At 39.8% G+C, this 23,669-nt stretch overlaps 1 protein-coding gene, 1 long non-coding RNA gene and 1 other non-coding gene across 5 annotated transcripts in view; 2 read left to right on the forward strand and 1 right to left on the reverse strand.

Moving 5' to 3' along the window:
- The window catches only part of TENM3 (teneurin transmembrane protein 3), a 532,144-nt gene that overhangs the window by 338,076 nt on the left and 170,399 nt on the right, over positions 1-23,669 (reverse strand). The window lies entirely within an intron of this gene.
- Positions 580-4,400, forward strand: LOC129643200 (uncharacterized). The gene is made up of 3 exons (XR_008710143.1): positions 580-646; positions 851-1,004; positions 4,283-4,400. It is a non-coding gene; the product is annotated as an uncharacterized LOC129643200 (long non-coding RNA).
- Positions 12,873-12,945, forward strand: TRNAK-UUU (transfer RNA lysine (anticodon UUU)). The gene has a single exon. It is a non-coding gene; the product is annotated as a tRNA-Lys (tRNA).

The following is a 23,669-nucleotide window of genomic DNA, read 5'->3' on the forward strand; positions in this document are numbered from 1 at the left end:
CCTCATTTCTGATGCTAATGTGGCCTCGGCCCCGATTCCCACCCTCGCGGAGAGCCTCCTCCCCTCTCGACCCCACCGCGGAGGAGACCGCGGCCGCCTCTACGGCCGCCGCCGCCGCCGCGGTCTCCGGGCGCTAACAAGCGATCGAGCCGAGCCGAGCGATCCAGCCGCGCGAGGAGCCGCCCAGGCCGCCGGGCCGCCTGGCCGCCGCTCACCCACCTTGCCGCGGCGCGCCCTCGCTGTGGCCGTGCGGAGCCGAGCCCAGCGTTGCCAAGTTGCCTCGGTCTGGAGCGTATCATGTTACAGCGCCGGGCTCGGGGCTCCGGCTGCGAGCGGCAGCCAGACATGATAGGCTGAGGCTCCTCTGTTTACACCCGGCCGCCGAGGGGGCGGCGGCGGCGCTTAACCCCTTCGCGCCGGGCCGGGCCAGGCCGGGCCGCCGCCGCCGCCCCGCTGGCCCCGCGCCCCGCCGCCAGCGTTCCCGGTTGCCGCCCCCTGACCCTCCCCTTCTACACACACACAGACACACGCATGCACGCATGCATGCATGCACGCGGCCCGGGCCATCTCCACGGCCATGCCCCACGCCGTGTGAAAACTGCATCCCAAACTGGTTCCGGGCATGCTCTTAAGACCCCGATTGGAGGTATTCCACACACATACACGCGCGCGCGCGCGTACACACACACACACACACACACACACACACACACACACACACGGACACGCAGACTCTCAAACATCAATATTCCCTCCTGGGCTTTTGCAGGTTGCAGTAGATTTTTTTCCAAATCGGATTTTCTCCAGAAGCGCGACTTTGCTGTGCTTACAAAAGAACCTCTTTCCCCAGCACAGGAATGAATCTCGACCCCCCTGAGTAGCCACCCGGTAAACCTCACACGGCGGCAGCGTGGACTTCATCCGGATGCGAGCGGTGGCCACGTGCCCCCCTCGTCGCGGCCAAACTAAGTCCTGGAGCTGGCGGGACGCGCTGCTCGGGGAAGGTGGGCGGCGGGGGTCCAGGTGGCGGGAGGGGTCGCCAGCAGGGCCCGGAGTCCAGCGGCGGCGGCGGGCGCGGCTTGTGTGTGCATGTGTGTGTCGCTTGGGAACTGCAGCGGGGACCGACTCGGCCCGGATCGCCCCTCGGCCTGGGCTGCTGGCGCTTGGCCACTCAGGTCGGCCCTGGGGCCCCCGGGAGGGCGGCAGGGCTGCTGCGCGAGCCTATGGTGCTCTCCAGGGCCTCGGACCCCATCCACGCCAGCCAGGGGGCCCCGGGGAGGGGAGGAGGTCCCCGGGGTTGGAAGCTGTGCTCAAGTGGCCTGAGCTAACTCTGAATGATGCACCAGGGCTGGACAACCCGTATCTGGAATACCTAATGTGGCTTCCTTTACTTTTAAATGCAAAACACTTGATACTGCAAGATCTTACATTTTAATTTTTTTTAATTGCCTTTTTCTCCCTTTAGAGCCACTTTTATCATGATTTTTGCATTGCCTCTGGGACAGCGTCCCTCGTCCCTTTAATTTCTCTTTCTTCTAGAACATTCCATCCCCTTCAGCCTCTTCCTCAATTTAACCAAGAAGGGGATGACTGAATGTCCAGAGATTCACCCGTGTTTTCTTCCAGTCCCTCCAAATCCCTCAAGTATTATTATGGATAAAGAAACAACACAAGCAGTATTTACAATACCAGGATCAATCAACATAACCGTTACCTCATTAGCTGTCATTCCACATTTTAGCTCTCATCTAAAAATAGTACATCAAAAAAAGGACTACTTAAGAAAGCATCTGTGTTTTTCCTTCATTTGTGAATAAGACCCAAGAAAGATTATATTCTTTCCTCATCTCCATGATCCAACAACTGTAATTTCTTTTCCCTCTTTAGGTTTTCTTTACCTTAACTCTGGTCGCTTTTTAAAGGTAAAGCTACAGCCATGTGACTACAGCTCACCTACCTCTTACTGGACGCCTTTCCTGTCCAGGTTTCGTTACCATCTAACGTCGTCCATTGTCACTCATGGAAATGCCTGATGTTTCTCAGTGTCAAGCAAGGTCTCTGCACCTCAGTGTTCTTCTCTTTCAGTAACAATGACTCTTCTCTAATCGCAGCTCACAAACACATTGTATTATGCGATTATTGCAAGTGTACTGCTTATTCTTTCCTGAGTGATCAATATCTCCACTCTTTAACGAGGACATCATTAAGATATCAGAGAAAGTATTTTAACATTCCTTTGGCACAGTCTAAATTTCAAACTTATTTCAAGGTTTTGAAATTCTCCTTAGTAAAATTGGGTCAAAAAATAGAACAATAGGTATTTTGTGGGGCACTGAAAGACTTCTAAGTTCTTAAGCAAATATCTTCCTAAGTCATAATATTTTGAAAAGGATCCTTACACGAATGACTGTACTGTGTGTGATTCTTGGTGGCAGGGGGGTGGGGATTGCCTCAAGTAATTGCAAATAAATACTGTAGAACAGTTATAGGTCCTGTAATATGAAGAAAACGCATTCAATTGGAATCTAAGAAGAATTAAATAGGTACAACATTGCACCTTTAGAATTTCCCCAGACCCCTGGGCTTGTGAATGCTTCAGATATATACCCCCTGTGTTTTTGATGCCACCAATGATCAGATCTGGATTTGAACTAGAACATTAGGAGACAGGAAGATAAACACTCTAACTGAGGAATGAAAGGTTTTCAAATCTTAAATCACCGCTTGGGTCAAGATGAATCTCAAGAAGACTGATATTTGGCATGCTCATTTCCCTAGATAAATGCTATGTAAATTGGTCACTGATGGATAGCATTTATTAAAATTCCAATTTAACATGCTAATTAAGCCATGCCCATCTACAAATATCAGATACAGGTTAGGTAAATTTTTATATAGGACTACATTGGAATCTTCTACATGTATATCTAATTCTACCTTTTCTGAATACAAAACTAATTATTTTCAAATTGGACCAAGACATTATCCCCTGAGAATGATCAAGGGCTGACTTGGAACACAGCTGAGCAGCAGCAGCAGCCCATGGGGAAGGAAAGGGAGAGATGGGATTTTAAACAGTTTCTATTGCTAAAAAGTGAAGGACTGTTTCCATATATATCTTCCCAAGAAAAGATACAAGGTTTTCTGGCCACACCCATGCCTGCATTAAATCACTGCCATCTTTTCAATATTGGGCTCCACTGAAGAAGCACATACCCAGACACATAATAAGGCACACATTAAACGTGAATTTTCATTTCCTATTGTTTGCCATATTGCTGCTGTCAGGAATAATTAGCCTTATGGATATTGCCTTCTATAACTTAAGCATTTCTTGTCTGAGATCTGCAGAATTCCCCGCAGTTCCATGAGCAGACACTATCAAATATGTTGAATTATGTGGCTATTTTATGTTGTAAATAAATAACCACATGGAATGATACTTGTGCTGTTAAACGAATTTTACTTATAACTGAATTTAGTTCTTTAGGCATAAAAGCCTAATGACTGCACACCACGAAAAAGATTTTTAAAAATGCATGAACCAAATCAAATCAAAGCAAATTGTGTTTTAGGAAAAAAAATCCACGCGTGAGCTGTTACTTCAAATTGGCACCAACTTAGCTTTAATATTAAGAGTTCTTCTGACCTTTTGCTACATAGGCCCAAAGCCTTGAAGAAAAAGTAGAGCTTAACCAAAACTGGGATGATTATCTTCTTGCTAATGGTTAAGCACCAAATCCATATTTTCAGAGATGCTCATAAAAAATCATAGTCAAACACTTTTAGCTGTGTTATATATGTGACTGTGATAAAAACTAACATTGAGCACTTTGTGTGACTGTCACTAGACTGAACATTTGACATATACCATTTTTATTAATTTTCTTAAGCCCCAGTGAGAAAGTAATATTATTATCCCATTTTATAAATGAGGAAATCTGAGCTCAAAGAGCCCACATGGAGTGTCAGAGACTAAACCCAGCCCCAGGTCCTCAACTTAACTCATTTCACTAAACACTTAGTATCGACTCATTAGTAAAAACTGGCATTAGGAGTGTAGTTCACTTTCAAAATAAGATTCGTCAGGATAATCCACACCAAAGAGTTGAAAACATGATAGTCAATTTTAAAAACTGATCATTTGTGGATTTGGGAAGGGGAAAAAAGAAGAGGCACCACATCTGATTTCTCCTATGTTTTGAAGCTGCTTTTGGCGTTAAGGGAACAAGTAATATGGGCTTCCCTGGTGGCTCAGTGGCTCTCCTGTCTGTCAATGCAGGAGACGCAGGTTCAGTCCCTGGGGTGGGAAGATACCCTGGAAAAGGAACTGGCAACCCACTTCAGTATTCTTGGAAAATTCCATGAACAGAGGAGACTGGCAGGCTATAGTCCATGGAGTCGCAAAGAGCTGGACATGACTGAGCAACTAAACAACAACAATAGGTAAATGAGTATCTGTCAATCTAAAATTTAGTTTCTTTAAGCAGGCTTGGTTAAAAATTATACAATTGATTATGAAACTAAACTCAGCGTTGTATTCTGTTAGTAATGCATATATGAAATGTGATATTTCATTTTTTGTCTCTGCTGTAAATAAATATTTTCAACAATTGTTCTGAAAAACTTGTCAGGTTACTTCCACTTTTACTGATATTTCTGTTAATATAGACTTCCCAGGTGGCACAGTGGTAAGGAATCCGCCTGCAATGCAGGAGATTTTGGAGGCGTGGGTTTGATCCCTGGGTTGGGAAGATCCCCTGGAGGAGGAAATGGCAACCCACTCCAGTATTTTTGCCTGGAAAATCCCATGGACAGAGGAGCCTGGCGGGCTACAGTCCATGGGTTCTCAAAGCCTCAGACACAACTTGGTGACTGAGCATGCACGCATACACTTACATGTAATTGTTCCTTTTAAAATAACCAATATATCAAAGAAACTGTTTATGTCACCGAAATTACAGAGCACTGGCACCAATTGGTACATAATAATTGTACAATTACTTTAGTTACATGCTGTAAATAAAATTTTAGACTTTATCTTCTGTTTTGTAAAGTGTTATTTTGTCAGGAGCACAAAAATCCCGAACAGCTGTGTGGACTCTGTTATAAGCTGACATAAACTTTATTTTAAAATCATATTTCCGGGTCCTTTTTCCAGTAAAGTTCACTTATCATTTACACTGGAACAGAAATAAAGGTTTGAAAAAAAAAGACATAATAAAGGCCAATTCATAATTTTTCACAGATGTCTACAGTAAATCTAAAAGGCTAGTATACTATGTAGGTGATCCTTTGATCCAAACTACAGAAAATCTACCCACAATATAGCTCTTTATTTCACAACTGTTTGAAATGACCCACATCCAAATTCATTTCTAAAAGATAAGTTTTCTTCTTTATTTTTAGAAGCCTTATGTTATTTCACCAAAAACACAAGTAGCTTCTGAAATCTGACCCATGATGAAGACTTATGACACTTCATCTCCAATCAGTCACATGTATGGTGTGTCCAAAGCACTGGGTCTGATTTCTGTCTTAAGGCAGATGACCTTGGGTGGAGGATGACCTTGGGCAGGAGCATGCTGGGTCCTCCACAGCCCAGTCAGGCAGAGAGGAGGGGAATAGGATGTGGTGTGTGGAATGAGGTCTGGACGCCTTGCAGGGGGGCAATCAAGCAATACACTATCCAGAAGGCTTAGCAGGCTTCAGTCCTGTGCCAGCAGATACCCAAGTGGGAGGGACGTGGGTAAGGAAGAGAGATCATTCCTCTCTATGGGTGAGAGCAGGACCGGCCCAGGAGCACAGAGCTTTGACAGAAATCCAGACAGCCAGCAAGAGGTCGGATGACGATGGCCCACACCCTTGTCTGTGGAGTGTGTTTCTCTCTGAATAAATCCACGTCTTACCTATCACTTTGTCTCTCACTGAATTCTTTCTGCAATGAGATATCAAGAACCTGAGCTTCATTAGGTCCTCTAACCAGAAGCGATTCAATCATGCAGGGCAGGACATGGTGATCTGAGACTCAGAGATGCTGCCATGTCCAGTGGAGAGAGACTCAGAACACTGGAGATTCATGAACAATACTGAAACCCCAGCAAATGGAAGAAGCTAGCGTTCTTCATTCCAGAGAAGATCACAATGTGATAATCTCAAGAAGCTCATCAAGAGACCACTTGAGGCCAGATTAAAAAGTGCAGGCCCTGCACACACCCTGATCCTTGCTCTAAACTCCTCACCAAATCCCACTGGCTTGGGACACAATTGTGAGGTCATTAGCCCCACTGTGTATGACAAAGCAATAAAACTATTCTTTTCTATCACTCCATACCCCGCTCCCCCAAAAAAAGAGTCAGATGTGGGTAGGGATGCCAGGAACTGGGTACATAGCAAGAGCTGAGGGCCCAATCAAGCCACCAAATGTCCTAAGGCAATGTTACAAGTGCGTGCGTAGCAGTGTGTGGAACCCTAGTTCTATGTGAGTCAACCTCCACATGGAGGTGCACAGGAGTGGCCAAGAAAGAGGGAGTGCCACTCATCCTTGGCAGGTTGGACACAAGGTCCCAAAACAGCAAGACGAATTCCCAGGCTCACCCGGGGATGGCAGTGTTTGTCCATGCTGGCAACTTATTGAGGTTCAACTTATTTGTAGGTTTTGACAATAAGAACACATTGGGGGAGGTGCTTTGAAAGTACATGGGTATGTGATAAATAAAAATGATTGAACTGTTTTAAATTCTTCAATCTGGACTATTTGTTTCCAGCCATCATTCCACTCACTTAACTCCAAAGCATATTTTTGTGTTAGTTCTCAAAAACTGACAACTAACTCAGATGTCCAAAAGCTAGGCCATAGATCTTTGAAATTAAATATACATAAACAATTTGTTTTCTTTGTTCAGATGCTAAAATTTAGTCATTCATTGATGGCTAGTGATGAAATGATGTGGTCAGGTGGGTAGTTGTCTATAAAGGCACTAGCTACCTGCAGGTCAAATCCCTCTTGCAGTGGAGAGAAGACAGAAATCACACAAACTCCTCGTGCTCAGTCACTCAGTCCCTTTGCGACCCCATGGACTGTAGCCTGCCAGGCTCCTCTGTTCATGGGATTTCCCAGGCAAAAATACTGGAGTGGGTTGCCATTTCCTCCTCCAGGGGATCTTCACAATCCAGGGATCAAACCCACATCTTTTGCATCTCCTGCATTGGCAGGTGGGTTCTTTCCCACTGTGCCATCTGGGAAGCCCTACTGGTTAAACTTCTAGAGTCACTCTTCAAAATTTATAATATCAAAAAAATTTACAAAGAACCCATAGGTATTAAGATCATTTTTTGCAAATAGGTATTAAGGTCTTTATTGACAAACAAATCTGGATAATCATTAATTTTAAAAAGTTTTAATTAAAAATTTTTTTGTAAATTTTTTGCTCAGGAAAGTAGATTTTTTTTCCCCTGCTAGTTACAAGGATAATTAAATTTCACCCTCACCAGAGGGGCGGGACAGTTCTGTCTTTGGCTGTAAAGGTGGCAGGGATTCTAATTTACTATTGACAGTGCTTCTTTCACTTTGATAGATGTGAATTCAACTTCATTTATTGAATGCCTATTATGTGCCTGAAACACCTTAGATACTTTGGCTTGAAATGCCATTTTTAAACCTCACAGGGCAAGACTAGTTTAAAATTAATGTAGAAAATTTCCATTGTTTAAAGTACTCTGTAGGGGAAAATGCACTGTAGGCAAATTTCTACCTGGTATCTGTCTTGGTTCATTAAAAACAAACAAACAAACAAGTGTGCTTAGGGTCCTGCTGGGGGCAAGGTAGGAGTTTACAGGGAACCATACAAAGGTACACCTTAGGTACCACATGAGAAGAAATGAATTCTCTAGAAATGGGGAGGTGAGGGAGAGTAAAGAGAAAAACAGGTAGAGACAGAGGCTGACAGGTGAGGAAAACTCCAGTGACTGTATATCTAGTCCTGTTGGCTTTCAGTTTCTGGGTGACAGCAAGCTTCAGGGGCTCTTTCTTCTAGACTTGGCACAAAGGGAATTAGGTCTTTCAAAAGATGAGAGGAATTGAAAGGCAAAGTAAGGGCATCTATTTATTTGATGCAAACCAAGGTGACTTTAACCCCCCAAGGCCGTCCCACCGCAGTCTGAAGATCCTGACCCATTAAGGCAAGTGTCCAGGTGAAGAGTTTGACTCAAGACTGCACAGGTGTTTCGTCTACCTTCCTTGATGGCACTTTGACTCCAAAATAGAAACCACTGTGAAAATATGTAGAACTCTGTGTTATTTTTGGCCAAAGGCCTTTGCAAGATCTTCCAAAAAAGATTTGCACAATGTGGTTTCCTTCACATGAATTTTAAAGATTAGGGCAGAACAAGTTAGAGTATTTTTGAATTATTTTCATAATATTACTCATTAGATCAATATATCACAGTGTCACTTTAACTACAGAGTCCAATATAGCTTTCAACCAGATAATATAGGTGTCTAGAATTAGTAGAAAGGCTCTAATATTTAGGTGCAAGTCTAGGTTGAATAACTGTGCCCTTCTTGTTTGTGTTGTAGAATCGATGTTGGGTAAATTTCCCGTCAAGAAATGTCTGGTAGTGTTTCAGAAGGATAGTTATAATGAGGACTTTTCTAACTGGAAAAAAAGTAGTTAGATTAGTTGTGATTAACAACAATTTATGATTAGTGAGCAAGGTCCTAAATTATAGCAACATATTCACTCCATAAAAAGCTTATTCCATTGCTTGCTGATTTTTTCTAGCAATTTTAATTTAAAAAAATGTAGTGTCATAATCAGCAATAGGAAAATCCGTGGCTGTGATTCAGATAAGCAGGCATCTTTTTGCCCACGCCTTAGGTGATGTGAAGAGACACCACTGAAATGGATGATAAAATGGGCTCAGTGCAAAAGAAAAGAACCTATACAGAACAAAGCAGCTTTGATAGTTTGCAGACTGAAACCAGTGAAAACACATCACAGTCCACCCTTCAGGGATTTCTCCACTTGTCTACAATTTCTCTGAGAATTGGGAAATTCAGGTTCTGGACATAGCTCTTCTGATGGGCTGTGTAATCTTGCTAAATCTTAGTTTATCTGGGCTTCAATTTTTCCCTCTAAAAAGGGGAATATCTCTCGGGCCTTCTGAATCCCTTAAATGGCTGTGCAAGAGTTTCTTCCTACTCCTTTAATGTTCTAGGATAAGAGTTTTCAGTTCATAGGTATTTCTATTCATTTCTCATTTTCTTCATGTTTTTCTTTTATCCATCCTGACTTTCCACTGGCCTGATTGTTTGTTTGTCTGTCCCTCCACTCACAGTATAAAGATCAAATTTTATTTTGAAGAATGAGTAAAGAGTAAAGAAAGAGTAAAAGGGGTCAGTCATTTCCATATGTTGACATTTTAAGGCAGATGTGATTTAGAAAACAGCTGTTCTCAGCTTTATTCCACTCCATATTTTAACCTTCCATGTGTTGCGATACCAGCCTCAATCTATTGTCTGTAAGAGGTGAGAGGTTCTCCATTTCATAAGGACAGCACTGATGATTAATGAAGCCAAGAGAAGCAGTAAGGTATGCATGAGCCCTATTATTATGTGTTGTTATCATATTGTTATCACATGGTTTGTTATTATATCGTTGGTGGCAATCACATCTATTTATTCTTCTCAGCTAAGACTTACATCTCTTGCAAGGAAGGTCTCTTGTCTTTCATTGCCTGTGTATCCTATCAACAACTTCAAGTAAGGTGGGCCACAAAGAGGAGGCTCTGGGTGTAAGTATAGTTTAGAGCAGGGGTCCCCTACCTCTGGGATCTAATGCTTGATGATCTGAGGTGGAGCTGATATAATAAAAATAATCCTAGAGATAAAGTACACAATTAAAGACCCTGATGCTGGGAAAGATTGAGGGCAGGAGAGAAAGGGGGCAAGCGAGGATGACATGGTTGGATGGCATCACCTACAATGGACATGAGTTTGAGCAAACTCTGGGAGATAGTGCAGGACAGGGAAGCCTGGTGTGCTGCAGTCCAGGGGGGTCACAAAGAGACAGATACCACTGAACAACTGAACAGCAACAATAAAAGTACACAATAAAAGTAACGTGGCTGAATCATCCCGAAACCGTGCTCCACCCCAGTCAGTGAAAAAATTATCCTCCGTGAAAACGGTCCGTGGTGCCAAAAAGGTTGGGGACCACCGATTGAAAGCACACCACTGGTTTCCTGCCTTCAAGAGATCACAGAGTATCACCACACGTTAGGACCCGAAAGAAACTTACAGCTCCTTGTGGAGCCCTCTTGCCTTCTTACAGCGAAGCCAGTGAGTATGACCCCAAAGACAAACATCTCCTCTATTTACTAGTGATTCTAAATATCCCTAACATGACCGCCTCCTCATATTTCCTTAAGCAAAAAAGTAGAGAGAGGCGTTATAATTTGCCTAAAGGCATCTATCAAACCGAAAGAACCGCTGTCAATAGAAAATTAGAATGCCCTCAACCTTCACAGTCAAACACTACTGCCCCGCCCCCTCTGATGAATGTGAAATTTAATTAATTATCATTGTAACTAGCAGGAAAAAAACAATCTACTTTTCCTGAGCCTATAATCAGAACGTTTATAATTTTCTATTTCCTTTTTTTTCTATTTCAAAAGGGTTGAGAAGATTTGTCAAAGAGTTAAATATATATCCATATCCAATTTCCCTCCAATTATGAAGAAATAAACCAACTTCAGGGCTTTCTAATACCTGTTCGATTGTGACTTTTGGTGCCTTTCGGGTCCAAAGGCAGAAAGTATGAGAGACTATGTAAAGATGACCTTTCTCTGCTGAGACAGTATCTACTCATGCCTAAAAAGATTTGAAAATTCTTAAATACTCTCTTCTGCCTTTTTCCCTATCCTATTTCAAATCAATTTCCTATTTTTTTCACATTCCTCCCGGCTGGCAGCTGCCCCTTCTGGGCCTTTATCTGGCAGGAGGAAGACAGGCAGGCAAGCAGTTGCCTGTTCACTTGATGTCGGTCCTGTTCCCGGGCTGGAGACAGAATGTCTGATCTCCATATTGTTAGCAGCTTCCAATTGCCTCATCTTCAAAAGCAGTTTAATACTTGGGTCCACAGGCTGGGGTCCCCTGTCTTTCTTTTCAGTGGGAATTAAAACCTTTCTGTTCTTTGAAAGAAGACTTCTGGAAAAAAGAGAAACAGTCATAATAACCAACCCATAAGTCAGGTCACTAAAGGAAAAAAAAAAATTCACCTGCAGTGTAAACACAGAGGATGGAAGAAGTCACGTAATAAACACTGTATTTGTCGACTGTCCGAAGCAATACAGTTGAAGAGAAATAGCTTTCAGTCTTGCAGGGACTCTCCCAAACAAGACCAGAACTTCCATAAAACCACGGAACTGATGAGGACCACCGGCAAAAACCATGAAAAGACCTCCCCTCGCTCCCCAGCACAGACAGCTACTTGAGCGAAAATGGCATTTAGCCTTCTTGATGTGTTTGACTTTGCATCAGATGCTTCTTGGTATATAGCCAGAATTATATTTTTATAGACTTCAGAGATGCCAACGAAAGAACAACTTGTGTCCCAGAGCTTCCCATAGAAACGCCCCACATCTTTCCTCTATCCATTGTTGTACTGACTCCTGAGGAACTGATGTGCTCAGACCTTCTGTTCAGCTCCTGTGGCTGCTCTCACCACCCCCTTCTTCCCCTGCCCCACAGTGGTCCAGCCCAGCTAGGACGAAGGACTGTCACTCTTGGTAAGGATTACTGAGTTCTCTCATTTGACTTTCTTTCCAAATGGATTTCTAAGTCCTTTTTATTTTTTCTTGTAGTGCACAGGAAAAGAAAAATATCATCTGGTCTAATCTCTGGAATAGAGTCTTATAAGCTCCAGGAAAACAGGGGAAAAAGGCAAGCTTAAAAATAAAATATACGGATACCCTATTCTTCTATTTTTAATTCTAAGAAGTATGATCATTAAGTTCTAAATAACATACAAGATACACATTTCTGGAAACCAGATCCCTCTTCTGATTTCTCTCTCTCTCTCTTTTTTTTTTAAACTCCAAGTTGTTACCATTTGAATAGTCATCTCCTGTCCCTGGGTCAGAAGTAGTGGGAAGACTTCTGTTTTCAGAAGTACCTCCTGCATCCATGCTTTTTCTTTAAATTTCCAAAAAATCCTACCCAATTTCTCAATCTCTTCACATCTACCCTAGATGCATCGACAGCCTGCGCCACGGTCCTTGCATCCCTACTCCAGTCCACATTTGGGTCAGACCTTCCAATGACTTATTAGCAAATGCTCCTCCCACGCTCAAAGCCTCACTGGTTCCCTATTGACTACAGAATAAACCCCATCACCAACCATTATCCAGGAGAACCATCTTAGTCTTATCTTGCACTTGACATAGGCTTTTTGTCACATACACCTCTCCCCCTTTCCTGTCACTTTATCACATCACTCCCTCTGCCTAGATGATCTTCTTCGGTCGCTCCCCACCACTTACTCCATTCTTCCTTTCTCTCTCTCTCTGTACCCCCAACCTGCCTTTTATTTCTCTCTGATTTCCATAACCACTGCCACCTCGCAAGGCCTGATTGACCAGTAATGAAAGTGCCAGTCGCTCAGTCATGTCTGACTCTTGGCGACCCCATGGACTGTAGCCCACCAGGCTCCTCCACTTGTGGGATTTTCCAAGCAAGAATATTGGATGCTGTTCCTTTAATTCCAATTGCCTACCAGGCTCATAGCCAATCACTCAATGGCTTCAATAGGATGTCTACGGGCATCTAAAATGCAACATGTTCAAAGCTAATACAATCATCTTTGGGGAATTTCCTGGTGGTCCAGTGGTTAGGACTCCACACTTTTACTGCTGAGGGCCCAGGTTCAAGACCTGGTCAGGGAACTAAGATCCTGCAAGCTGCCCAATGCAGCCAAAAAAATAAAATAATATAAAAATAAAGACCTCATCATAGTTGAACCAAAACCCTGACTTTGAGTAGTTCTCCTTTAAAAAAAATGAAATGAAATAAAATAAAATAATCATCTGCCACAAGCTTCCATCTCTTCCTGGGTTCCTGGAGTCAGTGAACAAAAAAATCTGTGTCCATCCAAATGCTCAAGAAACTTGGAAGCTGTTTCTTTTATTGGCACCGCCTTCCCCATTCCCTACATTGAATCAACCCATAGGCCCTCCACCATTTTCACAATTTTCATCTCTACCATGTCTACCTCTGTTGATGCAACCATCATTTTTCACTTGGATGTAATATCATACCTGCCTCTATTCTTACCTTCCTCTCACAGTCTTCATACTCCATTCAGAAAAATCTTTCAAAAAGACGCAAATCATCATACCAATTTCCTGACAGAAAAATTTTGAATGACTCCCCACTGCCATTGTGATAAATATCCCAATTCCTAAGTAGACCTGATGAGACACTCTGTGACTTCACATCTCCTTGAACTTTCAATCACAGTGACAATTTCTGGCACCGTGCATAGGATATGCCTAATCTTTGGACTAGCATCCATCTTCTCTTAGCTAAGTCCTATTTTTCCTTCAGTCTCATCTTAGATGTCTCCTCTTCCTGACCTGAAAGCTTTCCTGTCCCCTGGTGGCTGCTGCTGCTGCTAAGTCACTTCAGTCATGTCCGACTCTGTGCGACCCCATAGATGGCAGCCCACCAGGCCCCGCCATCCCTGGGATTCTCCAGGCAAGAACACTGGAGTGGGTTGCCATTTCCTTCTCCAATGCATGAAAGTGAAAAGTCAAAGTGAAGTCGCTCAGTCGTGTCCGACTCTTAGAGACCCCATGGACTGCAGCCTAGATGTCAGTAATCGATCAATAATATGCTTGATTATTGCATAGTCATCAAATTAAGAAAACATAAAAATCACACTTATTGCATTCTACATATTGCCTTAAAACTAGAGAATTGGAGAAGAACACAGAAACAGAGGCAGCATTATTATTTCTGACAGGCACTGGTGGCATGTTAATTTGCAAAAATTCTTGTGAGTCTGGAAGATGCAAAGATTATCCTCCCGTTTGTGGAATATGAACAGTCATAAAGTCCTCAAGTACATTCATACCTGAGTTCAAATTCCGTCTCCTGGGACTTCCCTGGGGGTCCAGTGGTTGAGATTTTGTGCTCCCAGTGCAGAGGGCAGGGGTTTGATCCCTGGTTGGGGAGCTAAGATCTTGCAAGCCACACATTGAGGAAAAAAAAAATCCTGCCTCTTCCACTTACTAGGTGTGTGATCTTGAGTAAACCACTTGCCATTTTTGAGCCTTGTGTATGTATGTAAATTAAAAATAATATAATACCTGTGTCACTGGATTTTTGTTAAAATTAAATGAGATAATCTATGAAACATATTTATCATAGGACTTAAATATACTAGAAATTCAAAAGCAGGGTTCATATTTCATTCAACATTCAATCTCTCACAGTATTAACTATGTGTAGACACTGAATAAAGTTGGTCTACCTGAACTGAATTTGAACTATTGGATTAATTACCAACTGTAGCTGTTAGATAATTACTTGATCCTACAGTAATAAAGGTTTATAAATTTGCAAAATGTCAAGGGCAATCATTTGAATTTGATCTGTATTGGTAAGGCAAAACAGTTCTACTCCTTGGCACTAACAGAAATGTTAATTCAATTAATCACTGTAGGCAATAAATTATTTAAAAAACTAATACTGGATCTAAAGAATTTAAACTGTAGGTGTGATATAAGTTAAAACAAGTATTTAAGCATTTCTATTTTTATCATACTCATTTATATCACATGAAGAAATTGCTTATGCAATTTATATATGTAGCACTCAATCACTGAGTTAAAAGCTAAAATTAAACAATTTTCATGGACACAAATAAAAATTAGAGTAGGTTATTAATGTCCAACAATGCCAAGCAATGCTTAACAGTCCTATGATATTATGGAATTGGAGTAGAATTTAGAAACAGAGGCAGTGTTATTGTTTCTGAGATGCATTTGGTTGTATGTTAACTGGCAAAAACTCTGAGTCTGGAAGATGCAAAGATTAGCCTCCTGTTTCTGGAATATCAACAGTCACAAAATCCCCAAATATATTTCACCAAAAAAAAAAAAATGGAGTTGGTTAGAGTCTTTGGAAGAAGTTGTCTCAGGATCTATTGGGTCAAAAGATAGAATATATTTCCTAGCACTGGGAAATATTAGACTTTACTCCCTGTGTGCCAGACATATTTGCACCCAGACTAAACAGTATTTATCCACTGTGCTTACTGGAACAGGGAAGCACTTATATCAGTCCAATGCCCTTCATAAGAATTAGTTTCCATCAGAGTCAGGAAAACTAATGATACAAATCATTCCCCTTATTATTTTCTTTAGTATTATGTACTTCCTCTTGGAGAAATTAAAATATTCTGCTTGGAAAATTTAGCAGAGTAAAATACTTTTTAAAGGCATCATATATTAAAAAAAATCTTTGTTATTTTAATGTATGCATTTATGATAAAATATATGGGCTGCACAAGTCACACAAAGCTTTCCAAAGATCCCTGTTTTTGGCTTCATGGCATCATTCCTGGAACTCTGTCTGCAAGTGATTGATGGAATTAAAAGCTGACCCAAAGAAAACCAACTATTGGCAGGGCCAGCATCCAGTAAATGTCTGTCAGGATTGCTCTGACCAACAGGGGCTGCACTCTGTACTAGATGGAGACTAGAATCCATTGATCAGATCCTGTTTTGGAGAAGCTGGGTCTGCAGATAAAATGGGGGAACATCAACCAGCAGTGGTGTGAGAAGCAGAAGCAGAGAACACGTAACCTAACCAGATAACCATACTGGGTAGCGATGGGTATTTCTCAGTGCTCCCTCCACTCCCATAAAACCTTGCTCAACCGTTGCTCATGTGTCATGATTGACATTTGTTTCTTCCAGGCCTATGGACACGGGTTTCTGTGTTTTTCTTTCTTTGCCAAGTTTCTTGATCATACTTCCTTACCGCCTAGGTAACCTGAGTACCTCTAAATCTTTATATTCCAAAAGCACCCACTGCAGTATCCACCAGCATTCTCTCTCCAGGCTGGTTTTCTCCATAACAATGGTTAGTTAATATTTACTCACAAAAACTGAGCTCGTAAGAAATGTCTCTTTAAAAATGTGTTGTATTTAGAGCAAATACATTAGCATGCTTTTTTTTTTATTGCCAAAATGTTTTGAATAATCATCTGTCAATCACATTTCCCTTTTGTGGGAAGAGAAAGGTCAGCAAGTTGGCAAAAAAAAAAAAAGTGACGGCTCTGGATAGGGTTTTGGTAGGTGGGGATAAAAGTCACTTCTCATGTACACAGCTGCGTGTAATGAATGCAACATGTTTGAGGCCTATTCTTGGATCAGTTCCCCTACATTTTAAACTCAACTTTTCTTGGCAAGATTTCTGGGGCCATACTGTGTATGTGTCTGAATTCCTTCAGCCAAAATCTCTTAATATGAAAATTCAGCAGTATTGCAGTCTGTGTAGATGTCATGACTCAAAATCCAGTCTGTTTTATGTACCCTGTGACTCCGGACTGACCTCTTTATTACTATGGGCTTATTTTTAGCACAAAGTGATATTTATCTATGTCATTTTCTAAGGCCATATATAAAGATGGGTATATATATTATCCTGTAGACTTATAGTTTACAAGGAATATGTATGGAAGGAAAGCATTTTTTAAGTGAATTAACAGAAAACACATATAACCCAAACCACAGCCTGGCTTTTACCTTAATGAGTAACAATTCCATTGCTGAAAAGGGAGCCAAGCAAGTTCCATCCTGGGGAACCCGGCTTCCTTTCTCTCCCAAAGGAGAAGTTCCTCTCAAAATATGGCCACCCCTCCCTCAAAGCAAACGGAAACTCCCTTTTGCATGTTTAAGGTTTCACTTCTATATTCTGGAATTAAGGCTATATTTAAAAAAAATAATTTTTCAGAAATGTGATCTCCATCACAAATACATCTGAATGTGCAAACGTCAAAACAAAACAAAAGTTATAACACAGATTCTGTTCAACGAGTATAAGTAAAAAGTGGAATATTCTCCCAGGTGAAAAAAACCCACGATGATGTTTTTAAAAATTTATGAATCTGAAAAGTCTTATTGACTGGGTCCCTAGAAGTCATTCAGCACATAAAGAATTTAAATATCAAATCTGAACAGTAACACAAAAAGATTTTGAAAATAAGCTAGAAATCATGAACAGATGCCTCAGCATGAAAGAAATTAGAAATACAAATATGCAAAACTGAAAGGCAAATATTTTGGAAACATGTTTGGAAATTCAATATTTTTCAACAGATAATGAACATGGGGGTATTTTATTTTCTGTTTAGAAGATTGTGAATTATTCTATAAATTTAACAATTAATCTTAATATTTTAAATTATATTTGTCAAAGTATTAAGCCTAGGTTCAAAATCACATAAAGTTTTAAAATACTTGTCGGATCAAGTAATGAGATAATAACAGGTTTTTGTTTCATATTAAAGAAAGTGATCTGGGCCCAAAAGATATTAAGATATTGAAATAAGGTCTAAATATTCTGAAATACAATTAGTTTACCACAAAGGACATTAATGACTAAATTAATCTCTATTTTATTTTAACTTCTGGTAAAAGTAGGGTTCTAGTTGTACAAAGGAAATTGACAACACAATGAAAATGATGAAAAAAGCATCCACTCATGTTTTTCTTCATATTTCTGAAAAGAGATTTACCTAAGTGTCAATGGTGGTGTGACAGTCCTTCATCATTACCTTGGTAGTTGTATTAACTATCTTCAGGTCACTTCTTTGATTTAAAAATTTTTCTAGGGCAGTGTATCTGCTTTCATTAGTTTTTTTTAAGTCAAAGATTAAAAACTAGATAAAATACTGCATTCTCTGTGGTTCTCCAATATTGGAATGTGGAAGGAGCTAAGCTACCCATGCAACCAATTACTTTCTCCGGTAAATCCATTATTTGTCAGAATACTGCAAAACATCCATGAGAACTGAACTGATGGTCCATATATAAATACTGGCACTGCTTAAAGTAAAAGAGACATTTACTCCCAAACCAAATTACATTTGGAACATTTTGGAAAGAAATGCATAATAAACCATTGCAGAAATCCTAACACGTTCAATTTCCACTTTGAGTGTTTTTGATTCAACTCTTTTGTGGCCAACTCAGTTGAGTTCATTCAGCAAAAGAAAGCAATATATTTTGATAGAAAGAATGGAAGCAAGAGGTTTCAGAGATTAACCAGGGATCAATCTGGTCTTGACTAACCATCCTTGTGGGCACTTTGAAACATCTGTGTTTCATCAGACACTCCTGAAAATGCAGGGCATACCACCATGGAAAAATTTCCTCCAAACTCTCTGCCTTTCTAATGGAATGTTTTACCAAGATTTGTTTTATATGTTTGACAGAAAATAAATTACTAAGATATAGGAGATTGTCTGAAGATTTGTGATCCTTACAGAGTAGGTTAATATGAGTTAGACAAGATCAGCCTTTAGGATATGTAAGAAATACAAATGTTTTCAGTAGTTGTCTTAGGCAAGCGGAATAATATGGATTGCTTGATCCTTTTTTTTTTAAAGAAATTTAAAACAATAAAAAACAATTCCTTGATCACTCCAGAGACTGTAATTCAGTTCACATAATCGCCTAAATTATATAAAATTTATTTTCTGAAGCCATTACTTAAAAGTACAATGGCTAGTCTGGAAAGAAAAATAAAGAGTTAATGAGTCAAGTGTTTATTTCCTTAGATGATTATCTTCATTATTAAAAGCAAAATAATGTAGCAAGTGGATACTCTCAAAAAAGTCTAAAAATAAGGATCAATGTACAAGCACTCAATTTTGATATAACATCTCAGATATCTTTCCTATCTATGTTATGCCATATCATCAAAATGATATAGTTTTTACATAATGTATTTTTCTTAACACAGTATACCTTATTTTACTGTTCTGTTGATTGTTTCAAGTTAAGAAAATGATGGATAAAATGTTAATAATACAGATTAAAGTAAAAACTCTATTGTGCCAGTAACCATTACCTTGTGAATAACATACAATTCTTGAGTAAATAAATTTCCAGTATTTTTATTTTTAAAACTTTTTATTTTCTATTGGGGTCATTAGTCATTCAGTCATGTCCAACTCTTTGCAACCCCATGGACTGTATCCTGCCAGGCTTCTCTGTCTATAGGATTCTCCAGGCAAGAATACTGGAGTGGATTGCCATTCCCTTCTCCAGATATCGGGGTATAGTTGATTAACAATGTTGTATTGGTTTCAGGTGTACAGCGAAGTGATTAGTTATGCATGTATCTGCTCTTTCATTTAAGTCATTACTGGTGAGGTTAGATATAATTTTAGGAGATAATGTCAGCAAAACTTTAACTCATAAAAATGGCACTCTTCTCTATATTATTATTCTTTCCTTTTAAATTCCTCTTAACCTTGATTGTTAAAAAAAACCAACAAACAAAAAAAAGCAAGTCTGTGGTTGGAGAGAGGAGAATATTGATAGCTGATGCTGCCCCTAGCAAATGTACTCACTTCTCTATGGAACTAAATTAAAAACAGGTCAATTTAGCTCATTTTAAGCAGATTATATTAATTTTATCCATTTATTATTTCTTTTAAGGGTAGTAACATGGCAAAATTTGTGCAAAATCCTCAAATTAAACACTTATTTTGAACATTCTTATATTGAAAATTTTGGGTCATGTACATTTTTAAAAATTCAGCCTAAATCAGAGACAACAGCAATTAAACAGTCAAAATGAACAAAATTGTGTAAAAAATATAAACCAACAGGGAAAATAAAGTGCTAGAGAAAAAGACTTTAACTGAAAGCTTCAAATCTGAGAAATGAAAATGCAAATTGCCATTAAAGATTTATTAAGATATTTTTACACTGAAATTTATAAGAAATATTCCATTTACATTTTTGCTTTTTGTACTTTTTCAGAAAGTGCTGCTAGTTAAATTGCCACTTTTAATGTTTCCAGAAATTTTTAACTTTTTCTATTTAGCTGTAGACTATTACCAATTGCAAACAAAAAAAGTAGGAAAAATTGGACCAGTTGACAATTTAAAATATAACTGAATGACAATTCTTAGCTTATTTACTGTAGGGTTTCTTTTTCATACACTTCATTTTAATTCTCATATACTTTTACAAGTAAAAATGCTTTTTCAAGAATATATTTGTGGAACACTGATAATCCTGCCTTAATTTTCCTTGAGTAACACAACACAGTAAGATAAAGTAATAGAACTGCTAAGTATCTTTTTTCCACTAACTATAATATGGGTAAAGAATGACTAAAGTTAATGTAAAGTATAGGTTTAATAGTCACTGAATTTAAGTGAAAGTCAAGAAACATCTAAATGTTCTTCTTCATGCCTTATAAGTAGCTCATTAGAATATATTAAAACTATTTTAATCTTAAAGTATGGCTTATTAGCAACTGCCAAAAACATTCTCTCAAAATTAAACATCTTATTGTTATGGTTGATGATAAACAGGTGTTTCTTATTTTAAAAATAAATTGGCCATCTTGGAATTTGAAGTATTAACATATGAAGCTTTGCATACATTTTAGAAAACATGAGTGCTTTGTAGTGGTATTGTTCCCTTGCTCACTGCTGATTTTTAACTTTCAGTTTATTTCACTGAACTTCATTAACTCCATTTTTAAAGCCTTTGGAGTGAGCAGTTTTTCAGAACACTGTCTCCTTAACACTGGACATTGCCAAGCAGTCTGAAAGAATAATGCAGCCATATTGACCACAGCTGTGAAAACTTTCACATTATGGATTTCATATTCAGAGCTATTTGGGACTAAACTTTAACTTCTGCAAATAAAAGGTGATCTGGAAGAAAGGGTTTTAAGGATGTGAAGAAATAACTAATATCTTCTTTATAACCCTCTCCCCACCTCTTCTTCTGTAAATACTTCATACAACCCGACCAGAACTCTGAAAATAAAATGACAGTAAAGAAAAATTTTAAATTCATATGCACATGAACAAAGGGAAGAGGAAATGCAATGACAGCAGAAAAGGATGCTGACAAATTTTGGAAGATGGAAAACAAACAAAATGGTGATAATGGTGAAGCAGAGGGAAGGGGTTAAAGCCCAAGGGCCATCAGAAATGAAAACCCACCAAGCGCAAGCTGATTCTTTCCTTCAGACCTTAGAAAGTCTTGGGAAACGGATGACTGGTGTTCCTGAAGTCTGATGTGTGGAAAATTAATCTTTAAAGTAATCTTATTCAGCACACCTTAGAAACTATTTACTGCCTACTTTGTACATTTAATAAAGGAGAGTTCAGGAACTGAGGAGAAGGCAATGGCACCCCACTCCAGTACTCTTGCCTGGAAAATCCCATGGACGGAGGAGCCTGGTAGGCTGCAGTCCATGAGGTCGCTAAGAGTGGGACACGACTGAGCAACTTCTTCCACTTTTCACTTTTCACTTTCATGCATTGGAGAAGGAAATGGCAACCCACTCCAGTATTCTTGCCTGGAGAATCCCAGGGACGGGGGAGCCTGGTGGACTGCCGTCTATGGGGTTGCACAGAGTCGGACACAACTTAGCAGCAGCAGTAGCAGCAGGAACTGAGCCAAATTGTTAAGGCAGCATAATTTTGAAACTGGGAGCAAGGACTATGGAGCAAGACTGTCTGACACTAGCTCTATGACCTCCGCATCTTTTACTTTCTGAGCCTCAGTTGCATCATCTGTAAAATGGGGCACCAATGCCACCTACCTCATAGAGGTGCTGTTAAGTATTAAATGAGTTAGTATGTACGTGGCTTGCTGAGAATTGTGCTTGGCAGTTGTAAGTGATTATTTTTTCAATAAGGAATTGTACTATGAGAGGCAAAATTAAAAAATTTGTTCGCATACATTTAGCACATTTTTTCCCCAAGAAAGTTCAGCCCAATACACAGTGAACCTGAATGGCAAGTCGATTCTAAGATTCTAATTTCAAGTGATTCCTCCAGAAGGGATGATTTCCAGGTCTCCACCAAATCCAGAGAGAATTCTTAAATTGGTTCCTTGGGATCTTTCTTGCTCAGTGATGCCCTAATTTACACTTCATAATTTGCAGCCTGCACGTGAGGCATTGTTGAACAGTCTGAACTGAAAAGAAATTCTTATCATAATTAATTTTTAAGGCAGCAGGGACTTGATTATGAGGTTACCCGAAGCCAACAACAGAAGCGGCGATGTCGATGTGACAATAGGTCAAAGTAACGCAGGGCCGCCTTCCAGGCCACCACAGAATTCATGTGTTTTGGTTTCAAAAGATGCAACTTCACTTCATGATGCCATTGCAAAGAACTACAGCCCACTGCTTACTTGGCCTTAGCAGCTTCTAATGTTACAGCTTACACTCCTGTAAAAGGGATTTTTAAAAAAGTATAGCTACCCATTGATAAATAGGCACCTTTACTGCATTTAAAGAATTTTGCATGGCTTCAGAAGTGTTTTATGACAGAGGGCTGCATTTGCATTACAAATAGTTTTTATATAGATAAAAAAAGAGAAGACTGAGCTTGGAGATGAGGGATATTTTACCAGGATGTATTTAGGAAGTTATCTTAAGACAGTTTCCTCTTAACCGCAGTGGGATTCATCTCCCAGGGCAATTGCCTAAGAAGAAAATTGCAAAGCTGGCATTTAAATCCGACCTTCAACCAATGGTAATCCAGGATGACGAACTTCAGCGGGAACCTGGGAATTCTGAAGGGCCATTACAGCCTCTGAAGTCATGGTCGGGAGGACCTTGGCTAGCTGATTCAGATCTCCATAAGCTCCAAATCAAGAATATGAATATTCCCTGCTGATTAGAAACAGCTTTGAGTGTTTCTTTTCTTCATAGCTCATTTCATTTTATTTTCTTTTGTTTTAAAAGAATCCTAATAAGCATAAATATAGAACAGATCCATATGAATGCGAGAGCAGACATCTCAGTTCTCTTTGATTCTCACATTTCGCTTTCTTGCTCATCCTTACTGCTCTGAATCTGAAGATAGTTATGGCCAGAGGTTAAACAATGACTAACAGAAGTTCTCTCTTCTGGAGTCTTTTGGGAATTCTCAGGAGAGCACCCAGCAACAAATGGGAATTAAGACAATACACCTCCTATTTATTTTATCTTTCAAAGTCATACATACAGTATGTAATAAGGGGAGAAACTCTGATCTAGAAGGATGAGTGTATTGTGCCAGGGCTTAAGTTTATTCCTCGCTTGGCCACTGGCTTAGGGAAGTGACACTGCATAATCATTAGTGTCTCTAAGCTGTCACTTACTTTGGGGATGGTATCTTTTCTATCGCCTTTTTCTCAGCGTGACTGGCAGTGAGAGGACCAGAAGATAACAAAGGATGATGATAATAGACGTGAAGATGAAGATGGGTAAGGGTGATGAAGATATATATACAAGGGCCCACAGAAATTTGGGTTTCAACTAGTCTAATAGGGAAAGTTTATTTTTCCTCCCCAAATTGGAGTATAGTTGATTTACAATGTTATGTTAGTTTCTATGACACAAATGAACT

The sequence above is a fragment of the Bubalus kerabau genome, chromosome 2 (genome assembly GCF_029407905.1).
Source record: "Bubalus kerabau isolate K-KA32 ecotype Philippines breed swamp buffalo chromosome 2, PCC_UOA_SB_1v2, whole genome shotgun sequence".
NCBI lineage: Eukaryota > Metazoa > Chordata > Mammalia > Artiodactyla > Bovidae > Bubalus > Bubalus kerabau.